This window comes from Phodopus roborovskii, unplaced genomic scaffold, assembly GCF_943737965.1.
Source record: "Phodopus roborovskii unplaced genomic scaffold, PHOROB, whole genome shotgun sequence".
NCBI lineage: Eukaryota > Metazoa > Chordata > Mammalia > Rodentia > Cricetidae > Phodopus > Phodopus roborovskii.
The window spans coordinates 4,354,145-4,361,520 of record NW_026126546.1 but is presented as its reverse complement, the minus strand read 5'-3'; the positions used below and the strand labels follow the sequence as shown (position 1 = coordinate 4,361,520).

General features: G+C 48.6%; 1 pseudogene; it reads right to left on the bottom strand.

Annotated features, from left to right (window-relative positions):
- Positions 1 to 6,183: 6,183 nt before the first annotated feature.
- LOC127233711 (transmembrane protein 127-like) lies at positions 6,184 to 6,907 on the bottom strand (annotated as a pseudogene).
- Between the last annotated feature and the right edge of the window lie 469 nt (positions 6,908 to 7,376).

Sequence of the window (7,376 nt, the reverse complement as noted above, 5' to 3'; positions counted from 1 at the left end):
CTTGGTGGCAACTGTCTTTCTCCACTGAGCCATCATTCTAGCTACCACTGTTCCTGTAAATGGACATGATGTGCTGGTCTGTTTTCTCAACATTTCTCATCAGTGAGAGTAGGAAATCTTTTATTCTGGTAGAGTCTGAATGTGGCCTTACTACAAAGGTTGAAAATGGTAACTGGCCTATAATATTAAAGATTCTTCAGTCATGGCAACCTGTATATCCTATACACTTTCTTTGTTTAAAGTGGGTAACTTGCTTATCAAACAGTCCTAGAATTAGGGGAATTTAATTATACGCATGGCTTGTTAGGAACCCTCTTAAAAATACCCATGTTAGGGACTTATGCATATATACACACATACATACCATGTATATTTACATAACACATTCGTGTGTGTGTGTGTGTGTGTGTGTGTGTGTATGCATAGGTTATTAGAGACAAGTTTTCTCTGTGTAGTCCTTGCTGTCCTTGTACTCACTCTGTAGACCAGGCTGGCCTTGAACTTAGATCTGCCAGCCTTTGCCTTTTTACCGTAAAGAATAAAGCACTCAAATACAAACATTTGACATATTAAGTAAAAACATAAGTTTTATTTCTTAAACGCAAATAACAAAAGAGAATCAGATCTGTTTGTATGGCTTTTTGAGAATGAAGCCCAAAAACCCCAGAGTAGGGAACTGGCTGTGGGAGGGAGGGAGGGAGGGAGGGTCGGGTGAGAGCCTAGTCCAGGCCTGGTGGTCAGCTAAGCATCTATAGAGTGGTCTCACTGTTACCTCAGAACACTAATGAAGATGTCTCAGGATGTGACTCATAGGAAAGAGCCCAGGGCTTTCCTACTCCATGTCCTCCCCTACTGAAGATAATCTGCTTCCTCTGGGCTGGGATCTGCCCTGTGCCCAACCTTGGAGAATCTCTGCAACCGTGGCTTTGATATCAGAGGGAGATGTCTGAAAGGGGCGGCCGGTGGTTGCAAAAGCTGTCTCCCACAGCTGTGCCTACAGCAAGGGAGTCCCGGAGATGTCACTGAATCCCTCAGCCTCCACGTTGCCCTACTTTTCCAGAGATTCCCTTCTAGAAACACGGGGGGAAAGGCTACATCTCAATGCAATAGCAGTGTTTGATTTTTCCATACCTGAAAACTGGAGGTATCCCCTGGGGTGGACTTGACGGCCTCCTTTGAGGGCCTGGCACAGGAAGTGGGATTTCTTCTCCTTAGAATTAATTAGTGATGTCTTGCCTGTGAACCTATAATGGTGTGGCTTCAGGCAGATGGAAGTGGAAAGAGGGAAGCCTAAGGCATGGTCTCAGCCTTGTGACTCTCTCAGGTCGGCCGATCTGATAGAAGGGTAGAGAAGCAGTCCTATGGTTTATTGTCTTGGGTCTAGTGAAATACTATACCCTCGCCTACAACTTGAGTACTGAACTGAGGGAGAATTCAATGTTTGAAAACGGTGCTGCTGTTTGCCGCATGGCCTCAGGATCACTCATGCTGTCTGAAACACCTCTGACAGAACAGCTTTTGAGAACCTCTGTCAGCAGGTGTCAGTGGGTTCTGTGTGCCTCCTGTGGAACCCCTAAGGGTCCTGGGTGATGACTGACTTAGTCAGTCTGTCCGCATAGGCCTTTTTGCTTCGAGTATCTTCCCTTCCCTGGTCTATTGAACACATTAGAATGTCTTGAGTCCTGGCACTTTCCAGGAGCAGGCTGTCGTCTTGGGGACAGTTGTTTTGCTTCTTAGAGGGGTATGATGAGTACAGCAGCTTCTGACGTTCACTCATGAAGTGCAGAGAGCTAGAAATAGAATCCATAGTTTGGAAACTTCTTGTTAAATGCCATTGATTACTCAAATCTTTGAATGTCTGAGAGTGATCATACTTGTATTGCTTTCCTCACCTTTCATCAAGAAAGGTTCGGTGTCTGTCAAACAGGATTGTGAAGTCACTTCTGTCACCATGATGTGGACATGGTGGGCCTGCCATGCTCAAGTCCAGAGCTTGGGCTAACACTGCTCTGTAGTGTGGAGGCAGCTTCTATTGGTCAAACCTGTTTGTGGGGTGGGATGCACAAAGGGTCTGCTCCTTGGGCTGCTCTCAAGACTAGGTACGGGCTTGTGACCCTCCAGTAGTTCTATTCAGTGACAATTGTGTCAGAATGCTCCCTGCTACTTTTTGTCATGCTTGGGGTTACCAAGGAACAATGACATTGTCAAACATTTTCCTTCCTGTCGTCTCAAATAATTAGAACATAATTGGAGTCGTGTCTTCACTGGGAGTAGAATGAAGTGAGGAAGATATTTGGGTTTAGACGATACTTTTGTATGTTGAGAAAGATTGTTGCAAACTTGTATTACATAAGTGATTCCCCGGGGTTCTACAATGGGGCCATGAAGATACTGACTACTTTGGTTTCCTTGCTACTATTCTTGATCGGAGTCTCCAGCAAAGAAAATTGTGAGCGCCCTCCTATGAACTAAAGAGCGATGGCCTGACATGCCAGTGTCACTGGCATAGAACCTGGAAAAGGGATGTGGACAGGCCCTGGGTTTGGCCCCTCTCTGATGCAGACTGAACAAATGTTTTCAATTTACTTTCTGGCATGGTATGTGGAAGCCGCCGTGTTCTTGCATAGGAACCAGGCAGTGGCAGAGCTTCAGCTTCTATCCAGACAGCATTGTTTCCCAGGCTTATCACCTTTCAGCAGCCCCCTCATTCTGGGTTTGTGGTGGCGTTTTAGCTTTAGAGCTGGAAACCCATTGCTACCCCCATCCCACCCTTGCCTTCTCTGAATGGCTGCTTCCCCTGTCCACTCTCTCCTAGACTTCTCTCCCTATTTCCCAATCCCCCTTCAGTTGTCCTCATAACTGATAACTGAACCACTAGGGCAGACCTTGAGCCTTACCCTTCAGGTGCACAGCACCCTGTTTGTCCCTCTAACTCTTCGCTGTGTCATATAACCTACTTACCAGTTGTTAGCATGCCACTGTTTTAAGGGACCACCGATATGCCTACAGTATCCGACAAGTTTACTTGGAAGTGTCTTCAAAGTGGCCAGAAAGGTGGCAAGATCTGTGACCACAGCACTGAGTTGGTCATTCATTGATTGGGTATAGAATCTAGGACACTTGGGAACACCCAAAGTGGTGACACGGTGACCCTCGAGATGACCCTGTTGGATTGTCAACTCCATCAGCAACTGCTGAGATTGTCGCTCAGTGTGGAAGAAAAAGTGGACAATGGAGGTTGGATGTGTGATGTAGCCTCAGGTGGAGGGCAAATTCATCTGGTTTCCCTTTAAGCAGGAGGGAGGATGGGATTGGTGACAACTGTAGCAAAGGCACTCCCTCAACCTTCTTCCTGAGGGACACTTCTCCTGTCCCAGGATACTTACGACAAATCTCTGTATATTTGAATTACCTCGAGGTTCAAAAGACTGCCAGGTCTTTTAATTCTGCCCAGGACTGGCAAACTTGAAAAACGCAACCCTGAAGGAATGAGTTGGGGCTATACACCTAGGGTAAGACCAGAAACTGCATGACCAGAGTTTCTCCAAGCCTGGACAAGGTACAAAGAGGCAGTGGGGATGGCAGGGTGTGGGTTAGTGTGGATGGTCCCCAGAGCCTACACGGGGTGTCTGAAATACACTATAACGAGTCTGGGAGTGGGCGTCCCAGGAAGGAAGTAGGCCGGCAGTACCAATGTGTGGAAGCCTAACCCTTGTGTTCAAGAAGGATTCTTTTCTGCTTTACCGTTTTAGAAGGAGCCCGTTTTGTTAAGCCAAGGAAAGCCAGATCCATCCCATTCACTGTGACCTTACCTTGTTTTTAACATGTGACCTCTTGGACCCTTTTTGTGCTCTTACACAGTGAGTCTGCCTTGGTGCCAGGGAGTCTGTGAATGAGTGTTTGCCACATGTGCCTTGGGTCCCTACCTTCGCACTCCAGAACTCGGTATTTGAATTCTGAATACTCAAGCCCAGCACTGGGGCTGTTCAAAATACAGACATTGTCAAGCAGGCACTGCCCTGGGATTGTAAGTGCTTTTTAGTACATACAATAATCTGTTCCTGCATAGCCCTGTGCTCTGTTAACCTATGGCTTTTGGAAGGCTTGGCTGAGGTCTCCTCTTAGCCACAGTGACAGGTTCTTCCCTGCCCACTAACACGGCAAATGGAATTTAAAAACTAGTAGTAGCTCAGTCCTGCAAGGCTGGGTATCTCATCGGGCCTTCTGTATACCCTAGGATCCCAAAGAAGTAGGTTCCAATGGCAGTGAAGGAAAGGGTGTGCTGGCAAGGCAAGGGCAAGCAGCCGAAGAATGAGCCCTCCCTTTTCCCCCAGTTTTCACTGTAGGCTTCCTGCAGAAGGTGTGGCCCGAAGAAAAGGCGTCTTCCAGCCTAAAGTTCTGAATGAAAGGCATGCTTGTCGTCTGGCCTCAGGATCCAGATCACAAGGTGTGCCCTCCATTTCTGGATTATAATTCATTCTAGATGTAGTCGAATCGATAACCAAGAATAGCCGTCATATGGACCAAACATGTTTACAGTGTTAGTTGGCTCAGTACGTTTGACCCACCGCAGGCCTTAGTTGAGTCTAAAAGGAAGGCGGTCTGGACAGTTTCTTGAGGGGAACAAAAAGAACATGTCAAAGGCTTCTTCTGCCCTTGAACAAAGGCTTTTTTATCACCAAATCTTCAAACAGGCTGTCCTCTGAGATAGTTTGGAATCTTTTTGCCCATTTTGGGGGGGGGGGGTGGGAGACTGAATTCAGTTGGCCTTTCTTGAAAGATTTCATGAAGACTTGGAGGATAAGGAAAGTAAATGAGTTTCAATTTCCAGACTTTTCCTGCTTACAGACAAGGTGCCCTACAGTTGTCGCCTCTAAGCTTGCTAAGCGATTGTTTAACATATAGGCAACTCAATTGAACAAAGCTTAGACCTTCCAAGCCTTTTCTAATTTGTTTTATACAATGGCATTTTATTCATTCATGACAATGAAAGAATAGTTAAACACAACTTATTTGCAATACAATGTAAAACCCAGAAGCTTTCAGTCAGATTATTTCAACTCAAAAGCAAAACTCCTTATCTGGGACAGCTTGTGGTTTCGTTGGGGGTGTTTCTGTTTTTTGTTTTTTCTCCAGGATGCAGTCATAGGAAACTCAGTAGGGGGAAATGGGTAGTGGAAAACAATAAGGCAATCTGAGATGACAGGGCCTTGAGCTGCTCATCTGTAGATTGTATGAGGACTGTCCTGATGGAAACCACCAGAGCATTGATCTAGATGGACCTCAGGACACCTTTTCCAGACAAGGATCCTTGGGTTTCCCACCAGTCCATCCTAGCCCACTCTTCTAAAGGGTGCTAAACTGAGCTGTCCCGGGACATTCCTGGGAAGCCCACAATATTCGATTCTATAATGCCATTGAGTACCCAAGACTCTGCCTCACTTCTACTTACTTTCTCCGAAGTCTAGTACTCTTAGACTGACTTCATTTGAGGGAGAAAGAGAAAGGACCCTCCCTCTACAATAGGAGGCTTTAGTGTCCACAGCTGAAGATGATCCACACCCTTATTCTTAAGGGATTGTCTTAGCTTTCTCCTTCAATCTCTGTATCACAAGCCTCCTGGCAAAAGAAAACCTTCAACCTTAACTTTTAGGACTAAGTGGCTAGAGAATGGAGTGGTGGAAACAGCATCCTTTCTTCCTTTCTTCTGCCTTTGTTTTTCTTTCTTTTCTTTCTTTGTGTTTGCATTTGTCGTTCCTGGTTTTTGTTTTGTCTTTTAATTTTTTTCCTAGAAAAGAAACACACAGGAATTCATATGACAAACTATCAGTGCAGAATGGCAGAGAAAAGAGAAAGGCCAAAGGAAATGAAATCTAATAAGTGGGCTCCAAATACCAAGGAACAGTCCACAGGGTCGAGTCCTCACTCACTGTGGCATGCATGGTTGGTGCCTGGACTTCTGGCCTGCTCCCTCAGACGCAATGTTAGAGACAGCTGGCCACACACTTCAAAAACGTGCCAGCGATAAGCTCAGGCCTTCGCAGAAAGGTAGTCTTAATTAGCTCCTTGACTTTGATCAGGCATCACCTGGCAGCTTTCCTTGCCTCAGAAGGCTCTTCTGGGTGTAAGAGGAACTGTGGCACTGGGGGACGGGCTGCTGAGGAAGAGAGCCCCCGGCAGGCATTAGGGTGTGTAGGCTGGGGGTGGCTAGACCTGGTTGACTTGATACTCTGCTGGGTACTTGATACTCTGCTGGGTAGACAGTAACTCCAGTGCTTGCTCTTCTCTGGTGGTGGTGCAGGAGGTTGGCTGCAGTAGCTAGGATTGGGCTCCTCCAGCTCCTGCCACCAGGTAGAAGCTAACAGCAAAGGTGACACAGCCTTGGGAGCCGTGGTACTACTCATGCTGTTGCTGCTGGGCCAGGATGAGCTCAGAAGCCCAGTAGGAAAAGCCAACGACGGTAGCACACTGTAGGACAGTGAAGGATGTGAGCGCTGGCATAGCAACGAGTAATCTTCAGAGCTGGATGCTTGGGCCCAAGGACATCCAAAAGGAATGCAGAGAGACAACACAGGATGACAAGGAAGCAGGAGGCAGCAAGGACCCTCGGGAGCAGCACTGTCTGGGATGGGGGGGGGGGGTTCATGCAGAAATCTTTCAACAGGTCCGGGTATACATAGCACAGCACGTCTGGAGACCCCCAGCCCCTGGAGGGGACAGGTGCCTCGGTGGATGTACAACCAAGCCTGCAAGCGGGCTCCGTCAGGGCAGTACACAGCTCTATGATGGACAGGGCGCCAGGCAGGGCCGAAGCCAGGCTCGGCTCCGACTGCTTGGGCAGGGGGCTGCTTCCCGGGCTCCTCTGCCGGCGCCCTCCCTGCAGCCCTGCTCCTCCTTGGGCATACATGCCCGGGGCTGCCCGCTGTAGCTCCCTGGAGGCTACTGGTGGCCACAGACCTCAGCGGGGCGCACAGAGCCTATCTGTACCGGGTGAAGAGCAATGCAATGGGCGGCTGGCCCGGAGCTGTCAGAGCCGGCACCAGAGACTGCCAGATGGGACCCAGGGATAACCAAGCCAAAGTACTGCCTGAATTCGGGGGGCGAGGACTGAGGGCTCTGGATGAAGGGTACTGGACCAGGGAGAGGGCAGGGGACTAGGTGGGCTGTGGACGTGCCAGGATGAACAGACTGAGGTACTGGGGGGCGAGGGGTGTCAGGTACAGGCGCGCGGGGTGGGGGGATGGAGGAGACTTAGAGCGGGTTATTAGACAGAGGGTTCCTGAGGGGCAGAGGATGCGACTGGGCTGCTGGGATCCAAAACCCGCACTTTGAGGTGCGACCTAAGCCACAGAGACCCTCCCTCCTCTAGTCCCTGC